The sequence below is a fragment of the Dipodomys ordii genome, unplaced genomic scaffold (assembly GCF_000151885.1).
Source record: "Dipodomys ordii isolate 6190 unplaced genomic scaffold, Dord_2.0 Scaffold220, whole genome shotgun sequence".
NCBI classification, from domain to species: domain Eukaryota; kingdom Metazoa; phylum Chordata; class Mammalia; order Rodentia; family Heteromyidae; genus Dipodomys; species Dipodomys ordii.
In genome coordinates this window covers 433,182-453,976 of record NW_012267436.1, presented here as the reverse complement: position 1 = coordinate 453,976, position 20,795 = coordinate 433,182, and the positions used below count along the sequence as shown (strand labels likewise).

Sequence of the window (20,795 nt, the reverse complement as noted above, 5' to 3'; positions counted from 1 at the left end):
CTCTTTTGAATGTTTCAGGAGAAGCTTTCGGGCTTCCCCATCAAGGCCAATGAGCCTGGGAAACAAAGACAGAGGAACTGGCCAGGTCAAGATCCCTTAGGGACCTGGGAAGGCCCAAGAAGAAGCAGCAAGATGCAGCCTTCAAAGCTGCTGGAAGAGGCCTGGCCCCTCCTCACCAGAAGACAGCTGCTGCAGCTGTTCCATGCAAGTCAGTCAATCAGCTTACTTTGTATGTGAATAAAAATACGTGGGGCCAGAACGTTCTCCTTGCCTTCCAACATGTAGGAACAATATGTATGTTTGCTTGTATGTATGTATATAATTGTGATAAAGAACATAGAGGATAGAAGATCTTTATAGGTAAATAAATGGGAAAAGAAACCAGAAGGAATCCCTGTGCAGCTAAGAATTAGGAACAGAGTCTCCTTGTTGCTGACAGGGCCATTTTAGACCCAGACTGAGCTAGCCAGGCTGAGGTAGCTTTAGTTCTTATCTGAACCCTCAGAGTCATGAAGACACAGCAGCCTCGGGGCAGAGAAGGGCAGATTGACTTTGCTTATTCACTTGGGTTATGTGTCTGGAAATGTGCTGTTTGTCATTGGACAGAAAGAGATGTAACCCAAGAAAGAAGTGGCTTCCTGTGTAGCTGTGAGGTTCAGAACTACCCCACCTATGTGGAAAAGACCCAGGACAAAGGTGGTCCCATGATACCTGATTCGCAACTTTCAACACCACTGAGACAGATTGAGGCAACTGTGTAACTGTCCCATAGGAAAGGGCACGCGAGAGACAACCCCATAAAGATCGACTGTCCGACAAGGATAAAAACACGGAGAGGTTAAAGAAAAGGTAACAACAACAAAAAGTCATCAGAAAGCAAGAATAACAGGAAACAAAGAAGCAAGAAAAACCATGATACAAGCACAACTGATGTTGGAGAATTAGGTTCAAGTGTATTGATACCCATAAGTGGATGTGAATAGGGTAAACTTTTTATTCAGAGACAGAATTTCATAATTTCATAAATTTCAGAATTTCATAGTTTATCCATATACTATTTATGTAAGAAACATCTAAAATTGAGACAGAAAGATTGGAAATAAAGTTATGGAACACAACGTAAAATGTTATCCAAAAGGAGGACAATGAAAATTAATAGTAGAAAATATTGATTTTGTAGAAATTCAGAACATTTTATACATTAAAAAAATTATTTACCAGGTAGGGATGGCTGTAATCCCAGCTGTTCAGAAGGCCAATATCTGAGGATTGTGGTTCAAAGTCAACCTGGGCAGTAAAGTCAATGAGACTCTTATTGCCAAATAACTACCAAAAAAAGCCAGAAGAAGACCTGTGGCTCAAGTAGTAGAGCATTAGCCTTGAGCAAAAATGCTCAGGGATAGTCCCCAGGCCCTGAGTTCAAGCCCCAGGACAGGCAGGCACACACGCACACACACACACACACACACACACACACACACAAAGAGGAATTATCCATCATAAAATATGGCAACGATGTTGTGAGTGCAAGTAACAGCAGAGTAGAGTCAAACTGTGGGACTGGTACCACGAAAGGAGAAATAGACAAATCTACAGAGTAGCCCACTCTCAGAAATGAACAGATCATACAGTCCAATGTTACTATGATTGAAAAATATTTCAGCCGGGACAACATGGGTAGGGGAGAGCAGGAGTCATGGCTGGACCACTGGACTTCCAGGATGAGGAACAGGTGAAATTATTTCTAGAGAACATGAAGGTGGAGTGCTACAAAGAGAAAGACCCGGATGGTTGCTGCCAGCTGGTGGACTATTTGGAAATGATCTAGAAGAATTTTGATGAGGCAGCCAAGGTGTTGAAGTTCAACTCTGAAAAGAACAAACATAGCAATAGCTGCTACAAACTAGATGCCTATTACATGACTGGAAAAGGTGGACTGACCCAGAACCTGAAAGCTGCCTTAAACTGTTTTCTAATGGTATGTGAAAAACCTGGAAAGAAGTCTATGGAAGCATGTCACAATGCTGTTCTCCTGGCCCATGATGGACAGGTCAATGAAGATGGCCAGCCCCACCTAGAAAGGCTGGAGACTATTACCTCCAGCTATGCCTCCAGCTGCTTCAACCTCAGTGCTATGTTCCTGCAGGGCGCCCCTGGCTTTCCAAAGGACATGAGCCAGGCATGTAAATACTCACCGAAGGCCTGTGACCTGGGCCATGTGTGGGCCTGTGCCAATGCCAGCCGCACGTACAAGCTGGGAGATGATGTTGAAAAGGAAGAGGCCAAGGCTGAGGTGCTAAAGAATTGAGCCCGGCAGCTGCATAAAGAAGAGCATACACGAGTCCAGCCCTTAACATTTGGGTAGCACAGCCTAGCCCCCTCCCAGGGTATAGTCTATGAAGAAATATACATTTATGGGGCTTAATTTTCAAACAATGAGCCCTGAAAAATCAGAGCAAACTTGAAAGCCATAGAGATTTGGAGGATTGAGGGGACAGAAAGTTGGAAAAATCAGCATTCACCAACATCATTATTATCCTGGAAGGGCTTGAAAATCAGAAAATACCCTAATTTATATAAAAGAGATCTTAAAGGAGTCAAGAACAGTTAAATTGTCACAACTGCCACCCTCTGACTTACATAATCATTGGTGTGGGCTTCCCTTTTGCCTTTACAGTCAGGTCCTCTACTGCAGCAATGAGAAGGGTTGTCTAGCATAAAGGTTAAAGGTTATTAAAAGGGTGAAAGGTTGTTAGGCATCTAGGTTGCTAAAGAAGATGAAACCAGCCTGCTTTCCTCTAGGAGAGCTATTAGTTAAAATGTAACACCTCATGGTGGTCATCTGACACTGCTCCTCATACAGGGGGAGCTGATTTTTCCTGTGTAAGTTTCAGCAAGGCTTCAACAAGGATTTTGTGGCACATTTTGCTCACTGCGACTGGGCAACTTTTGGAGACAAGTCTTGGTATGTAACACTGGCCTCAAACTTGTCATTCTCTTGCCCCTACCTTCCAAGTGCTGGCATTATAAGGATGTGTCACCACACTGGTGGAACTGAACTTTATTTCATGTATTTTTTATTGTAAAGCTACTGTACAGAGGGGTTACAGTTACATGAGTAAGGTAATGAGTATATTTCTTATCAAGCATTGTTACTCCCTCCTTTGCTTTTGGAACTGAACTCCTTTAACTGTGAATAAACTATTCTGACCAATTTGAAAAAAAAATATTTCAGCAATCAAATTGTAGACACCTTGATATAATATGGATATATAGTGCTTTACACTCCCCCCAAACACCCACTCCTTCCATGTATATATTTAGTTACTTATGATATTTGACTTGAACTATATGCCAAAAATATCTTCTCAAGAGGACATATACCAAATGTTCTGACTACCACAAAATACCTCAAAACTATCAACGCACTTCCCCCCACCAAAAAAAATCCAACATATATTTGGAAACAAGCAAAACAATTGCATTGCCAAATAACTTAAGCAGGAAATACATAATAAACTGTGGACAATTTAGAATTGAAAAATGATAAGAGGTGAGGCACAAGAACATAGCAAAACCCTACCAAAGAAAGACATGCTGAGACCTAAATTCATGTGCTAGAAATGAAAAAAGATTTTAGACTATGGAGTTAACTCAGGAAGTTGAAGATAAAATGATCAAAAGGAAGCAGAGAAAAATGAAATAATAAATATGAGATAATGAAATATATATAACAAAACCCATCTGGGCACTGGTGGCTCACACCTATAATCCTAGCTACTCAGGAGGCTTTAAGTTGATGATCACAGTTTGAAGCTAACCCAGGAAAGTCCATGAGACTTTCATTTTTTCTTTTTTCTTTTTTTTTGGGTCCAGTCGTGGGGCCTGAACTCTGGGCCTGGGCACTGTCCCTCAGCTCTTCACAAGGCTAGCGCACTACCACTTGAGCCACAGCACCACTTCCGGCTTTTTTTTCCCTGCTTACGTGGTGCTGAGGAATCAAACCCAAGGCCTAATGCATGCAAGGCAAGCACTCTACCACTGAGTCACCTTCCCAGCCCCTCCATGAGACTCTTATTTCCAATTAACCACCAGAAAATTGGAAGTAGAGCTATGTCTCAAAGTGGTAGAGCACTAAGCCTTGAGCTCAGGGACTGTGCTCAGACCCTGAGTTTAAGCCCCACAACCAACAAAAGCAAACAACAACAAAAAAAACCCCTAAAAGTAATAAAAGAAACAATTAAAATGATAAGAGAACAACGAAGTTAAAAGTGGTTGTAAACAAAAACTAATGAAGTATACAAATCTCTGGTAAGATTAAGAAGAGAAGGGAAAAACCAAGGCCTTATAACAAGAATAATACTTTCTTAACTATATTCTTACTAGAATATTATCAGAAAAAAAATCAATCAGGACTCCCATATGCACATCAGACAACCAGAGCTTATACCCTGCCCATCTCCTTTATGGAACACTCAAACTCTGGGCTAATATCTACCTGCTCTAATTATTTGGAGCCATGTTCCATGCCACTAGCAACAGCCCTTCTGTTCCAAAGCTACCAAAATGATTTAAACTAGCCCATATTAGGCCTTCTTACTCTGCCTCGATTTTTTTCCCCAATGAAAACTACAATGAAGCCTCTTTCCCAGGGTTCATCTCCTCCTAATACCCCTGGGCAACCCTGGTAATTCCTGTGTGCACCCCTCAACATACCCATGGTGTGGAAGTCTTCTCCTCTTGAGACCTGTGAATAATAAACTGTCTCCTCAATGGCAGTCACCTCCTGATCTGTTGGCTTCATCGAACCTAGATAACAAAACCCACCTCTTCAAACAACTTACTTTTCATCATTCTAGAAAAAAAGATAGATCCAAGGGAAAGCATGAAAGATGAGCAGTTATCTTTGCTTCATTACTGGGCCTTCAAAGTCTCCAGTTTGCGAGGCAGAGATACACTCTACCATTTATCAATGCATCCAGTCCTGTTTACTTTTAATATTTTTCAAATAAAGTTTTACTTCTTTTTTTATGTCCAGACTGGCCTCCGACTGGGATCCTCTTGTTTCTAACTCCTTAGTAGCTGGAATTAATAGATATGCACCACCATGCTTATCAATTATCTTAGGAACAGAAAATCCTGTAGAGGACCAAACATTATTAATAGAGGAGGAGCCATACTTAAATATCTCCAGTTGAAATTTTAGTACATTTAAGATCAACTTTAAATCCTCTATATCTTTGAGTGTAGAGGAGTTTACCTATCAGGGTAAAGAGGAATGAACTAGAATCAGACATCTCCTCTAACACTCTAAATACAAACACAAATATGGTAAAGACAATGTTACAAAGTTTCAAAAAGAAATACTTTCAGAGCAAGAAAGTTATGATCCCTTTGTGATAGCAATTAAAAAGCATTTTTTCTAACATTGAAGCATTTAGAATTAGACTATTTATTCAAGCATCCAGAAAAAAAATCTTCAAAGTAATGCTACTTCCATGGAATAAGCAAATTGGAAGTGAGTAGAAACTAGGTAATAAATTGGAGTTGATTTTATAAATTGTTATTGACATGATTTTTTCAAGTAATAGAAATGTCCAAAATAATTATTGGAAGAGAAAATACATCAATGTAAGAAACAAATTCATAACAACAATCTGAAGCTAAAATGTCAATATATCAAGAGGCACTGAGAGGTAGAAGTGGGGAGAAAATTAATAAGCAAGAGATTATTTCTTACAGAAGAAATATAAATTTTATACTTTCTGAGGTTAATAAATAATATGCATGTATGTGTATATATAGCATATATGTATATGTGCATATAGCATATGTTGACTAAAAATATGAACTAACTTCTAATTATTAAAAAAAGTTTGAAAGGAAAAAAGAACAGAAATCACTGTTTGTGGATGACTCCAGAGGGTCAGGACTAAAACAACACTGGGAACTCCATTCCATTCAGACCCTTTTTCCTGTCTCTCATCTTGAGCTGTCTTGGGCATCTACTTAACTTCCCACCTTGCAGCAATTCTTGCCTTCTGCTTCCCAGCCTACCTGTGGGAAGATAGCTGAAGCACAGGCAGTACCAAGTACATACCCTTTTAAGTCTAGAAATTTTCAGAGATCAGCAAAAGCCACTAGTGGAAGTTCCAGCACTGGAGGAGGATTCTGATTGACTTCATGGGGGTCAGATGCTCATCTCCAGAGCAAATAAATATGGCTGGGGTAGAAACAGAGTCTTATCAGACTCCTCTAATGTAGGCCACATTCTGGAAAAGGGGTGGACAGTCTACTTCCCTAGGCCCTAGAAAATAAGATGAATTTCAAAGGAAAATTCACAGCAAAAAAAAGGATTAAGAGAGAGATTGGTAAATGGCACAACTAAATGAAATTAGAACCATTCATCTATGTACACTGACTATATCATTAAATATACAAGGCTAAAAAGGTTGGAAATTAAAAACATACTAAATATGACTACAGAAGGGTCAAAAATTATTAACTTTTGACTTTGTAGGCTATATCAAATGTGATCACCAGCAAATGGAGAATACATATTCACTTCAATGGCTAAGGAACATTTACAGTATTTGATCCTATCTTAGGCCACAAAGAAAATCTCATTAAATTCTACAAAAGAAAAAGAATACAATGCATAAATTCAAACCATAATGCACCAAAACTAGAAGTTAATAACAAAAGGAAAAACAAAGAAGAAAATAAAATGAAGCCACAGTAGAAAGGGGATAGTTTTAACAGCCTTGTAGTCAAAGAGGAAATCAAAACTATAACTGACGATTGTTTATGGATCAATGAAGAGCTATAGTGAACTGAACACAAAGCTCTAAAAAGCAAAACATATATAGTTTTGTTTTCTCATACAGAGAAAGAAAATTAAGTGTTCAACTTTAAAAAGTAAGTGAAAGAGCAGAAAGTAATCATAGAAACAGCTGAAGGGAAGACAACAGCAATGAATCTGATTATAATTTTAAAAAATAATAAAAGGTACAGTACAGATATGAGAAATGCAAGAGTTGGATGTTTGAAAAGACTATAATTAGGATAATAAAAACAAATATTTACTAATCATTCAATTAATGTTAGGGTACCAAGATGTATTATTTAGTCAGGGTGCTTCAGAGAAACAGAACCAATAGGAACTAGAGACAAGGGGCGGGGAGGGGGGGGATGCAGAGAGACAGAGACAGAGACAGAGGAATTAGAAGGAATTGGCTCACATGATTATGGAGCTGAGAAGTTATGTGATATGTCATGTGCACACTGGCCACAAACCCTTGCCTCCATTTTGCCCTGTACATTTTGCAGGTGTACAATAACTGAGAACCTGAGTTCAATGGTGGCAGGCAGGGGGCGGGAGGGGGGTGGAGAGACCTGGGATAAAACACTTAATTCCAAATGCCTGTTTTCTCTTTTTGCCAGTTGCCTTCTGGGTTGAGCCCATGTTTTTGGTCACTAAGTAACTGTTTCTAGTAGGGCAAATTGAAGAGGGAAGAAGGGCAGCGATGAGCACATGATAGAGAATGAGAGGCATGAACCACAAGAGGAGAACTTAAGACAATGTAACACACAACTTAATGAATAAATAATTATCACCCTTCTCTTTGGGCTTTTTTCACTGGCAACTTCTCATTGGATATAGTAGAACCATTCATCTCAACTGCATATCTGTTCTTCATCTCGTTTTATACAGAGCTAATTTCAAACTTCAAGTTTTGCAAGAGCAATAAAAGGAACTTTCCTCCTAAACCATTTGAGAGCAATTTACCAATAGACTGTCCTCTTATCACTACATAGTTGAATGTCTCCTAATAGGTAATCCTCTGACATAATTACTCTATAACTATCAGAATCAGTAAAATAATCTTACTATATTACCATTGTTTGGTCTATGGAAGCTAATCAAGTTTGTCTACTCAGGAATATAACAAAAGGTCAGTGTCCTTCAAACTTAAATGAGGTAACTGAAAAAAATATGTGTATGTACCTAATTCTTCAGACTAGAATTATATTTATTTTTCTGATACTCTGTTTTTCTATGATTTATTATGGTGAATAGTGTGAGGGATAAAACATTTGTTTAATTTCTTTTCTGAAAGAAAGTTATTGGATATATTTATCAATTATATTACTTTGTTTTTTGTAATTAATTCTTTTCTTTATTACGTTTTCTCTCCTTATTTCCTATGGTGCATTTTGTTCTTATTTAAGTTTCTTCAGTTGAATGCTTAATTTTATTTAATAATAAGGTACTTGTCCATTTATTTTTCCTAGAGAACTTTGTCTTGTCCTTTAATTAAAAAATCCTATGAGGTCTTTTATCACAATTTTATTAAAGGTATAAATTAATTTGGGGGAAAATGGCATTTTTACATATTGACTCTTCCCAACATTATGTTCCCTCATTTATTCAAGTGTTCTTTTGTGCGTGTCAGTAAAACTAGAAAAGTTTTATCCCTGTGGGTCCTGCATAGTTTTCCATAGTGCTTACCAAGTAAATCTTGTTTACCAAGTGAATCTTTTGCCCCCTAACGAGTTACTATTGTTAATTGCTACATAATAAAAGCTCTTATTTTATTGACTGAATTTATAACTGATGTTTTTCTACAGTAGGCCAGGATTTTCAAGGTAAAAATTATTATAAACAAATTGTGATATGATTTTATTTTCTCCTTCTTAGTTTCTTGCATTTTTTTCTATTTCTAAAATAATTGAGTTAACTAACTTCCAAAACAATGTCAACTAATACTGGTCATAATGGGCATTTTTTTCTTGCTTCTGATTTCAATGTAAATGTTCTAGTTCACCTTTAAAATTGTCTTTCCATTTAACGATAACTGTAATTCACATGTTGTTGTAAGACGATATACACAGAGACTCTTGTATCCTTAACTCCTCACAAAGTTAGAGTATGCAAAATTACAAGTCACAACCAGGACATTGATCCAATTTACTGATCATGTTAAGACGTGCCCACTTGCAGTTATGTGTTTGAGTATTTTAGTTCTGTAGAATGTCAACTAATGGGTAAGTTGTTCTATCTACTACTTCAGTAAAGATATAAGACAATTTTCACCACCAGATTCACACTTCATGCTGTTATTGTATAGCTGCATCACCCTTCTAACTCATACTCCTTACATTCATCCATAAGCCCTGATGCCATTAATCTGTTATTCATTCCTATGAACTTGTCACTTCAAAGAAGTTATACAAATGGAATCATATAGTATGTAATCTTTGGGGGATTGTTTTTTTAAATCATAATATCCAGGCAATTCAATCCATTGTTGTGAGCAATGATGTAGTATTCAATGAGATGGGTGTATCACAAGTTGTGTAGCTATAAATACCTTGAAAGACATCTGGTGCCAGGTGCTGGTGGCTCACATCTGTAATCCTAGCTACTCAGAAGGCTGAGATCTGAGGATCACAGTTCAAAGCCAGCACAGGCAGGAAAATCCCGTGAGATTCTGGTCTCCAATTAACCACCAGAAAACCAGAAGTGGTGCTGGGGCTCAAAGTGGTAGAGTGCTAATCCTGAGTAAAAATTGCTCAGGGACAGCACCCACGTCCTGAGTTCAAGCCCCAGCTAGTGATGTTGACAAATTTTTCCTATGCTTATTGGCTATTTGTGTATCCTCTCAATAGGAAATGCTTATTCATGTCATTTCCTCATTGAATTTTCTATTGTTGAGTTCTGAGAGTTTTTTATATATTTTATGTAATATTCATTATTATTTATGTGATTTGCAAATATTTTCTCCAAGTCTATAGCTTGTCTTTTCATCCCTTTCTCCTAACTCTCACACAGGAAGGTTTTCATTTTGACAAGGTTAGATTTATCATTTTATACATTTATCAGGGACTCTCATTTTCTCTCTCTCTTTTTCCCTCCCAGTGATTTCGGTTCACAGCTGCCACTCTACCACTTGAGCCAGGCCTTCAGTTCTAGGGCTTTTTTTTGGTCATTTGTGGGGCTTAAACTCTGGGTTTGGGCACTTTCCTTGCACTCTTCAGCTTAAGGCGAGTGCTCTACCACTTGAGCCACAGCGCCACTTCAGGTTTTCTATTGGCTTATTGGAGATAAGAGTCTCACGAAGTTTCCTGCCCAGACTGGCTTTGAACCTTGATCCTCAGATCTCAGCCTCCTGAGTAGCTAGGAGTACAGGTGTGAGCCACCAGCACCTGGCACCAGTTCTAGGTTTTTGCTGAATAATTAATTGGTGATATCTCTCAGACTTGTCTTCTTAGGCTTGCTTTGAATCCTCAGATCTCATTCCTCAGATTTCAGCCTCCAGAGTAGCTAGTATTATAGCTGTATACCATCCACACTTGGCTTTATCATATTTTTTATTATATTAATCATGGCCTACTCTCAAATTTAAGAATTATTTATCTGGCCATAAATTCCAAAATCTTTTGTTCTAAAACTGTTATAGATTTGTCTTTGGTATTTGACAAAATGCCTTATTAATCATAATAAAAATTACCAGCAATTAGGTACAGAGGGGAAGTACCTCAACTTCATAAACAGCATTCTATACAAAATCTACAGCTACCTTCTCATTTGCAGGTAAAAAAGTGAGTGAGCTGTCCCTAAGAACAGGAAATCAAGGCCAAGAATAATTTCACATCACTTTTATCCAACATGGTACTGCATGCCCTGGCTCCTGAAATTAGGCAAGAATAAAGAATAAAAAGAATGTAGTGTAATCTGGGCGCTTGTGGCTCACACCTGTAATCCTAGCTACTCAGGAGGCTGAGATGTGAGGATTGCGGTTCAAAGCCAGTCCGGGCAGGAAAGCCCATGAAACCCTGATCTCCAATAAACCAGTCAGAAAACCAGAAGTGGCACAGTGGCTCAAGTGGTAGAGTACTTGCCTTGAGCTGAAGAGCTGAGGGACAGCACCCAGGCCCAAAGTTCAAGCCCCACAACAAACCAAAAAAAAAAAAAAAAGAATATAGTGTAGAAATAAAACTCCCTATTTGCAGATGACAGGGATGACTAATTGAAAAAATAATTAAAATATAAAATTACAATAATAAATGGCTTCAGGAACATTATAAACTATCAGATATATGTATATATAGTAACAATGAACATATGGGAAAGTAGGGTATCATTTACAATGACTAAAAATAAAAGAATCTCAAGTATATATATATATAAAATAAAGAGTATAGATCTGTAATTAGGGATCTAGATGAGAAAACTATAAAACATTTATGAAAGAAATCAAAGAAAACTACAGAATATACCATGTTCATGGACTAAATAACACAATATGACAAAGATATTAATTTTATCCAATTTGATTTGTAGATTTAATGCAGTTCTTATCAAAATCCCAGTAAGTTCATTTGTAGACATAGCTTATTCAAAATAAGGCATTAATCCTAAAACAGTCAAAATAATTTCAAGAAAGAAAAAAAAGTGTGAAAATCATTCACTTGGTTCCATGCTGAACATCTTCAAGTAATTTTTTTAAAGAAACAATATGGACCACAGACTTTTACTCAAAAGAATGGAAATATTGCAATTAATTCCCACAGATGATTTTCATCTTATTAAATATAATTATTTCCATAATCTGTCTAGATGAAATCAATTGTTATTATCTTGCCTAGAATATAGTAAAGCACATCTGGATACATACTTGGATTTTCTTTTGGCTTCTAAGAAGCTAAAAAATAGTTTGTTTGACTAATGATTGTCTCTGTTCCAGATATCCTGGCTTCCTTCCTTCCCCCAACACACACACAGTGATATCTATTATTCTTTATTTAGATCCTTGCACAAGCCATGGATATAAATTCCAAGAAACTCAAACTAACTCTGGCTGCCTTGGATGTGAAAGAACTTACTCAAAGAATATTCAGAATCTTACAAAAATATCTGTAAGACCAAGACTGAGAAAATGGCTCAAAAAATGGGCAGCACAGAATGAGACTCAATAGCAACCAGAATGACAGCCAAGTTACTTGGTAGGACACATCCCATGAGGACTTCAGGTATGTTACCACCAAATCCTAGGGGTTTAGCTCAAAATTACCACTATTTTCCCTGGCCCCAAAACTGCCACTACCATGATGGTTTCTGCTGCTCTGCACTCAATACTGTCACCCTCAAGGTCAAAATGAATTCTTCTCAATCCTTCCATGTTTATGCTACGACCATCTTTTTCAAAGTCCCAGATGAGTGTGCTGTATTGGCTGCAATGGTTATCATAGGAGCCTGAGAAAATGTGATTCTAGTAACTTTTTGTAATATAATATAGCCAGTTCTTTCACAAATACATCTAGCATGGAAATTCCATTAGGACCTTGCTTCTCTGTCCTCCATCTTCTGGCTTGTGATTTCTCTTATCTACTCATTCATACTATCTGGAAAAGCCACTTATGTTTGATTTCCAGAACACTATTCTAATTTTCCACATATGTGTCCTGCTTCTGGCCTCCTTTGGTGTAACTATCAGTTCTTTATTTTCAATCTTCTTTTGAACCTTCCTCTCCTAGGTAGGTTGCCCACCAAGATGGCTGCTAACTATTCTTCTTAATGCTGTATGTACATATACTTTCCTCCAAAAGAAGAGGACTATTTCTTTCCTCTTCATCTGGGATGACCCTATGACCTGATTTAACTAGTAGAATGCAACAGAGTTGATAATAGATGATATTTTAATCCTATGTCTTAGGAGATCTAGAAGATTCTACTTTCTTACTTTGGGGATATAGCATACAAAGAAACTCAAATCATGTAGAGACAATTCTCTAGCCATCTAGTGTCAGATGTCCAAGTTTAGTCAATATGGATAAACAATTCACAGGAGGAAATGCTACTGTTGGAGAAGACTTCATATCACATGGAACAGACCTGCCCAATTAACCAAGCCCTAATTCCTTCCTACAGAATTGTGAAAAATAAAACGACTTAAGCTGCTACCTATTAGGGTAGTTCATTATGTTGTAACAGGTAGTTTGACCCCCGCTCGCATCTTATTTGGGCTCTTTTTCATCTCTCTTTGTCATCTTTTCATCTCATCTTGGTTTTCGCACTCCTTCTGGATTTCCTTAGTCATTTATAAATACCACATATTTTAATAATTTGCTGAAAGTTCCAAACAGTCTTCTAAAATTGTACTCTAGTTACTTTCTGCACTTCTGACTCATCAGGATAAGGTTTCTTTTCTCATGTTCTGAGGTTGGTCTTTTTTTTTTAAGACCATATTGGATGCTTTTCCCTTTTGTTTATTTAAAAAAAATAAGCAGTCTGCTTTGGTAGAAGACAAAAGCATATAGATTCACTTGGTCCTACCACTGTCTTTGGGGTCAATGTAGTCCTTTCTCATATCTATAGTAACAAGACTCTATATCCATAGTGGTTTCAGCCCAATTCTGATTCTTAGGCATTCTTTATTATATGTGTGGCTATTCCAGGTAGAATTGGGAAACTTTGAGCCTAAGATTCCCAACATGCATTGCTAACAGGTCTGTCAGTACCTCTGTTTTCCCACACAAGGGTCTTGTGCTTCCTTAAATAAAAAGCATCACCCAGGACACCCAAAACACTCTGTTGCTTTCCAGCAGTTGCAATCTCCCAGTGAATGTAGACACATGCGTGAGACAGCAGAGTAAGCAACATCCACACAGTCGTGGGATGATTTCTTTAAAAAAAAATAGTTTGCTTCCATAGTATGTTAGGGAAACCAAAAGAAGCATGAGCATACCACTTGTTTCTAGTTTTGTAACAGTTTATCAGTTTTCTTTTTTTTTCATCTTCATCCTCATCATCACATTAGAAAAATTAAAAACAACCAATAAAAGATCAAGACTTGGGGCAATATCAGTATTCTTTTAGCAAATTTCTGACAATATGTTGTTCATCAGCTTTGGTTTTCAATAATCTTACACATTTTCATCTCTAAGTTGTCATGGAGTTTTGGAGAGGTCATAGAAACCACAGTTGGACAGCCAATTGGAAGTCCAAATTGATTCATTTTCATTCATTCATTAACGATAAGGGAGACTAGGAACCCTGCCTCCATTAAAATCATTAGCAGCCAAGAATGACTCTGATAGAGGTCCACATAAGATCTGCTAGAGGAATTAAATAAGTAAACATTGTGCAGAAGGAGCTTTCATTCCTCTTCCTCAAATGAATGTAAACAAATCTTAGAAGGAAAAAGATGTGATAGAAAATATCCTAAGGACCAGAATAAAAAGGTTTGCTAGCTGAATTTAAGGTATTGGATCAGGAAATTATGAATTATCATAATGCCAAATTTTATGCTTGAACTATCAGGATAGAGATCTTTAATGCTACCGTTGGGCTTGCTGAGGTCAATATCAGTTATTAAATTGGGGCTAATAGCTTTCCAAACCGCAGAAGCTTCAGAATTTAAGCACAGGGAGAGAAATAATTTGTCATTCTAAAATTGGGCATTGAGTGGAAATCTGTAGATTGAATCATGTGGTGCAGCCTGTGCTCTGTTCTCCCATTGTTTTGGTTTATTGATACATAAACAGTCACTCCAAAATTCAATGGGTGCTATAAATATCTGAGTAGTCCACTCGGCTGGAACAGCTAAGATGACCAACTCATAATTCGAATGCTTCAGTGGGTCTGGACTTAGCTGGGGTGCTGGGACTTCTCTTTCTTTCTCTCCGCCTGTCTATCTGTCTCTCTTACTTCCCTACCCTTTTATCTTCTCTGCTGTTGTCTTCTCCACTAGGCTTTCCATTGTAATCTCTCTATATGGCTTTCCACCAGGTAGCATGACTTCTATGAAGTGTCTAGGGCTTCCTAAATTATGAAGTCAAAGCTTCAAGCCTTCTTAACACTTAATGTCAGAACAATCACAGCATCACTTCCACCATATTCTACTGGTAGAAGTAGTCACAACACCAGAATAAAGGAATGGGAAGATAAGTCCTCTGATATAAAAGCAAAATTACAAAAACTCAGCAGCCATCATTAATGCAACAAATCCATCAATGTCCAGACACTGGCAGCATCTACATGGTACCAGTAAGACTCTACCATTTGAGAAGAGAATAAAAGATTTAAAATGATATTTTTGTGGAAACATTGAATTACCTTAAAGAAAATATAGACTTTCTTGAGTTTTATAACAGAAAACTCTGAGCTACCTTATTACTTAACCAAAAACTCCACCTCCTCACCTAGATTTTGACCCGTTGTTTTCATCCTCACTTCTAAATATAAATGAACAATAGGAATTGCTAGACATCTAGGGAATGCCCCATGTACAAGGAGAAGAGCCTTGAAAGAAACACAAAGGAAGCAAGGAAGGAAGAAAGGAAGGGAGGGAGGGAGGAAGAGGAAGGAAGGAAGGGAGGGAGGGAGGGAGGGAGGAATACAGGGAGGGAGGGAGGAATACAGGAAGGGAGGGAGGGAGGAAGAGGAAGGAAGGAAGGGAGGGAGGGAGGGAGGAAAACAGGGAGGAAGGGAGGAATACAGGGAGGGAGGGAGGGAGGAAGGAAGGAAGGCAGGCAGGCAGGCAGGCAAACAGCAGCCCTGGGAAAGTAGAACAGGATCACAAGAAACTTTTCTAGGGTTTAAGAAAATAACTCTGGAGACTAAAGTCTAATTATTTAAAAACCCTTACCAGAATCCATTATCATATTTTAGAGTACCATCAGTAAAAGGGAAATTATAACTGCTTTTTGAAAGAAAAGATAGCCCATGCAAACACTGAGAATAAAGATTAAAATTGGATTTCTCAGTAGATATACTTAATGCTGAAAATTTTGAGGGGAAATTATTTTCAGACTTTAACTCTACCTAAATTCAATCTAGTTTATGAGTAGAATCAAGGTTTCTTTAGGCATTTAGAATTTCCTCTTTTGTCCAGTGAGACCAGATGGAGTATAGATCAGAGAGCACAGAAAGACATGACTCTAAAAGGGATAAAATGAATGTGGCAAATTATCTGGCCAATCAAAAAATGGTATTGGAAATAGTTTTTACAAAGCTTTGGAAAAGTGTGAAATTACTTAGCTGTCCAAAGAAACATAAATAAGTTGGGGGAGGGGGAGGGAGAACAAGATAAATTATTTACTCCAGGAAAAACTAAAAGTAGCACAAGAAGGGAAATGTAATCATCATTGTTTCAATAATGAGCACATAATATAGCCATAATAATGAAAACTCAAAATTATTTTAACTAAGAATTGTGTGTGTTCAAAAGACTATATATATATATATATATATATATACACATATATATATATTTTTCATCTAACAGAAAGTTAATACTATCCATAGTTGGTGGAAGAAGAGAAATTCAATTCAATCCTCTTAGTTAAAAATATGGCTATAAATATCAAACGAAACACTAAAAAATACTATGAAGCATTTTCGGGCTGTAGTAAATGCAGTCTTAACCTATCTCACAGGATTGACTACTGTAACATCTAAGCAGCACCCTGCATTTAGTGCTCTTTCCCAGTCAGGTACCTGACATTTTAGCTCCTTACAACCCATTTCTACTTCATCGCAAATCTCCTCCAGATTTACTACCACACTCTCTCTAGGCTCAGACATTACCCAGACATAGTTTTAAGTCTATTTGTACTTGTGATTAAAATTTTAAGACAAGTATGTTTGTAATCGCCAAACCTCCAAAATATTGCAAATGAGAAACATAAAAAATGAAAACTCTTGAACCAATAAGATTAGGGGAAAGGCTGTCAGTCTAAAGTTGAGAAGGCAAGTGGACTAAAGGTTCTTGTTAAATTTCAGAAATATTGTTAATCAAGTAGTAGATAGTCATGCTTATTGGCTTCTTTTTCCTTTCCAATTCATCTTTCAGGTCTCATCTGCTTTAGCCTTCCAAACTGTAAGATCATCTCCTTCACAGAACAGACTTCACTGAAGTCTATGAGATCTTTGGGTGTGTCTCTAGTCAGCCAACTTCACAAAAGAAAGTACTTCTCCATTAATTTATGTCACAGCAGGGAGCCATTGGGGATCTAAACACCCAAATAGGAGCTGAGTTGAGTTTGTTGAGTTACTTGATTCAACTCTCAGCAAATGCCTACAGTCTAAACTACTAAACTCTGACCTAACCACAGAGCCCAGTGTCCATGTTTTCCTACCTGTGCTCCACATTCAGAACACAATGAGGTCACTTAGTAGATGTCAATGCATGTGTATTGAATGAATGGATTTAATGATTTGCAAAATTCTCGGAGAGTTCTTGCCTTTATTAGGTTGCTTTTAATACCACAAAGCTGAGTTAAATTACACTACGTTTCTTAAGATGGGATCTCTGTACCCACAACTCAGCATTACCTGGTAATTTGCTAGAATTCCAGTCTTGGGCCACACCTAAAGCCAGCTGAATAAGTAACTCTGGGAATGGGACTAGCTGCCAAATGATTCCAAAACAAGCTGGGAACTGAGAATCTCTGCACTGGTTCTTCTTGCATCTGTGGTAATATCTGTGACAATGTCTTGAGCATAGGTGTCAATGAGGGAGGTAAAGTAGCCACAGCAAGAGGTAAGTGTAGCAGAGACTTTATCTGAACTTTTCAAATGAAGCCCCCTGATATTGATGACAGGAATTTAGGCAGATAATTTGTTCTAAAGAAAGATGGTCTGATATTTTTAATTGCTGTTGAGAATTGTGTGTGGCAGGAACCCTGGGCTTCAGCTACTGTGAAAGGTGTCCAGGTTAGGTAAGAAGAGAACGGCTAGATGAAAGTAGCTGAAGGAAGAGCTCATTGCTGAAACTCCTCCAGAGTAGACAAGGTGATTTCAGGGGATTATACCCAGACATGAAGATCAGGGGTCAAGTTCTAGTAGAACCCATCCTGCATTTTGAGTGTGTTCCCTATTCTGGCAGCAGCCTTTCCTCCCCCACTACCCTTCCTTTCCTTCCTGCTCAGCCTCCAGGGCAGAGCCAGCAACCAGCTCCAGGGGCAGATTTATGGCTCACTGCCATGAATAATGCAGCAGCCCAGCTCCCAGGCAGAAGTTTCTGTGCAGCCCATAAATCACTGCAGACATTATGCCAGGCTGTTTAATCAGCTGTCCCCAAGGCACCTCCATAGAGAAAAGGAGGGCACCCCTGGCCACATTCAGGACTCCATCAATAAGGCCCAAGGCTACAGCTGCCAACTTTTCCCTGTCAGACTCACAATGTTGAAGAGATGCCCTACAAGGGACAGAAGAAGGACATAAGCTCCCAAAGCTCAGGTCCACAGTACAAGGTTACACAGATCATTGGGACCCTGGGTGCCCAGACATTGTGCCCAAGCTCTTCACTGACTCAGGTCTATGGAAAGGGATAGAAAGGGAACTAATTTTTTTTTATTTGTCCTAAAGTGTGATCTTTGCTTATATACTATAACAGGCAAACACCTGAGCTCCCACATCCTTCCTAGCTGTACCTTTCCCTAGTTCAGGACACTGATCTTGCCTTTTCCTAGCACTTTAGTCTCTCTGAAGGCTAAGATCCTGTCTGTCCATGACCTACCATCTCTACAACATCAACTGTGTGACAATATGTTTCAGTGTGATCTCCACTTACCATGAAGGGGAAGTTCAGAGCTGACAAGTGCCCACGGATAGCTACGCTCAGTAGAGACACAGAGCTGTGGATGGTCTTTGCCTGAGACAGCTTGTCACAAGGTCATTCCAAGTTTCCTGATAGTCAGAACAGGGCATTCCCTTGCTCTGAGTAAGCCGACAATAGATGAGTCCCAATTCAGAATGAAGTGTTTACATTTCCTACAGTGCATTCACATTCCCAATAGTGTACATTTCCCATCATGACCCTTTAGGCAAGCTGTACCCATAATCTAGTGGAAAGTTCTGTTCATCTGAAGGGATAATCAACCCATTTAAAACTCTGATTCATGCATCTACTAATGTTCCTTCTTCTCCACTGGAGAGGAGCATATTGCTCATAATAAAGGGGTATGTTTGGGGGATGTAGGCACAGGGGAACAGTCATCTGAAAATAGAGTTAGGAATTTTAGAAATGTACAAAGTTCTCAAATTGTGTCTCCTGCCACATGACCTATTGGGTGTCTCCGGAAATCTCACATGGAAAATTGGACCAAAGTAGGGGGACACAGTGTCCCCAGGGAGGCAGGGAAGACTGGAAGGCGGCTAGCAGGGCCTCCCTGGGGAAGGTGGTTCCCTTGGACGTGAAGTTTAATGAATGTGCAAGGTTGTCTGCTTTGGGAAGAAAGGCTGAGATCTTCAGGTCAGAGGTTGAAAGGACTGCCTGCCCTGACCACAGCAGGTCACTTCCTGCCTTGGCCACTCTCCCTACTCTGGTCATCAGTGACTTCAAGAGTTACATGACTCAGCACCCAACCAAAAGCCACTGACCACTGAGTTTTTCAATATCTCTGGGATGTCTAGGCAACAGAAGCCCCCAAGTTCCCAGTCTCCCTCTGAATCCTTGTGAAACAATAGCCCTGTCCTGGTGGAGGAAATGAAGTCCCTGTCCTTAGCAAGTGTCTGTTTGTAGCCCCATAGCCAGACACTTAACAGCAACTAACTGCCTGACCACAGTGGCCAGGACTTCATGGGGAAGCCAAGACTATGGCCTGTTCTTATTTAGTTACTCAACAAACACAAAGCTTTTTATATGCCAAGTACCAGTAATACATGGTATACAAAGATCAGAATGTCTAGTACTGAAAGAGCATGTTGGGGCCCAGCACTCTTCCAAGCACACAACACATATCAGCCTCTATCAACCTGGGAGCAAACTTGGATGGAGGCATTATCATATTCAGAGCATTTCTATTTTACTCAAAACTGCAATAGAGCCAGGTGCCGGTGGCTCACGCCTGTAATCCTAGCTACTCAGGAGGTTGAGATCTGAGGATCGAGGTTCAAAGCTAGCCCAGGCAGGAAAGTCTATGAGACTCTTATCTCCAATAAACCACAAGAAAACCGGAAGTGGCACTATGACTCAAGTGGTAGGGTGCTAGCCTTGACCTGAAGAGCTGAGGGGGCCGAGTTCAAGCCCCATGACTGACTGTGATAGAGAGATGAATTTGCCTGGAGACACATAGCAAAGTGACAGAAAAGATTTTTGTACCCTGACTTCCTGTCTTCCATATCGCAAAGTAAGTATCAGCCTAAGTTATTTCTCCAGTAAGTCATCTCCTCTCTCAGGAATTTACTATCTATACTAGTTGGACAATGAAACACTCAGAGCTAAATGTATAAACTCTTCAAGATTCTGGTGCCTAAAGAGGGTATCACTGTAGGATTTTGCCAGGGGGACCAGGACCTTTCCCAAGAGGGAACAGTCTGTGGAAAAACCTCAGAAGAAAGAGAGCTTGACTTTTCCAAGAAATGTCAACACACCTCTGTGGCTATAGACTGGGAGGCAGGCTGAAACACTTTGTGCCAGGCTAGGTTGTGTGGGCTCTGTCTTGTGGGCAGAAAAGAGCCACTAAGGCCTCCAGCAGGGAAGTGACATAACCTCGCATCTAGCATGAAGGTAGGGGATCTGTGGCTGGCCTGTGGTTAAGAACCTAGTGACTGGCTTCCCCATGCTTTGCCTGGCCTCTGCTTGCCCTGGGCCTGGATCAGGGCTGAGGGAGCCGGCCGGCTGTCTCCAGATGATTAAGTAGCTGGCAGTAGCTCCTTGGTCCAGGGAGGTTCCAGCCAGCAAAGCACAGTCTTCTCTTTCCCTTTTGGCACCAGACAGGCCTATTGATGTTTATCAGCCTGTGTTTATTATTCTTAACGCTGTTCAGGATGTTCTTCCCTGCTG

At 39.1% G+C, this 20,795-nt stretch overlaps 1 pseudogene; it reads left to right on the top strand.

Moving 5' to 3' along the window:
- Positions 1–1,696: 1,696 nt before the first annotated feature.
- LOC106000504 lies at positions 1,697–2,365 on the top strand (annotated as a pseudogene).
- The last annotated feature ends 18,430 nt before the right edge of the window (positions 2,366–20,795 follow it).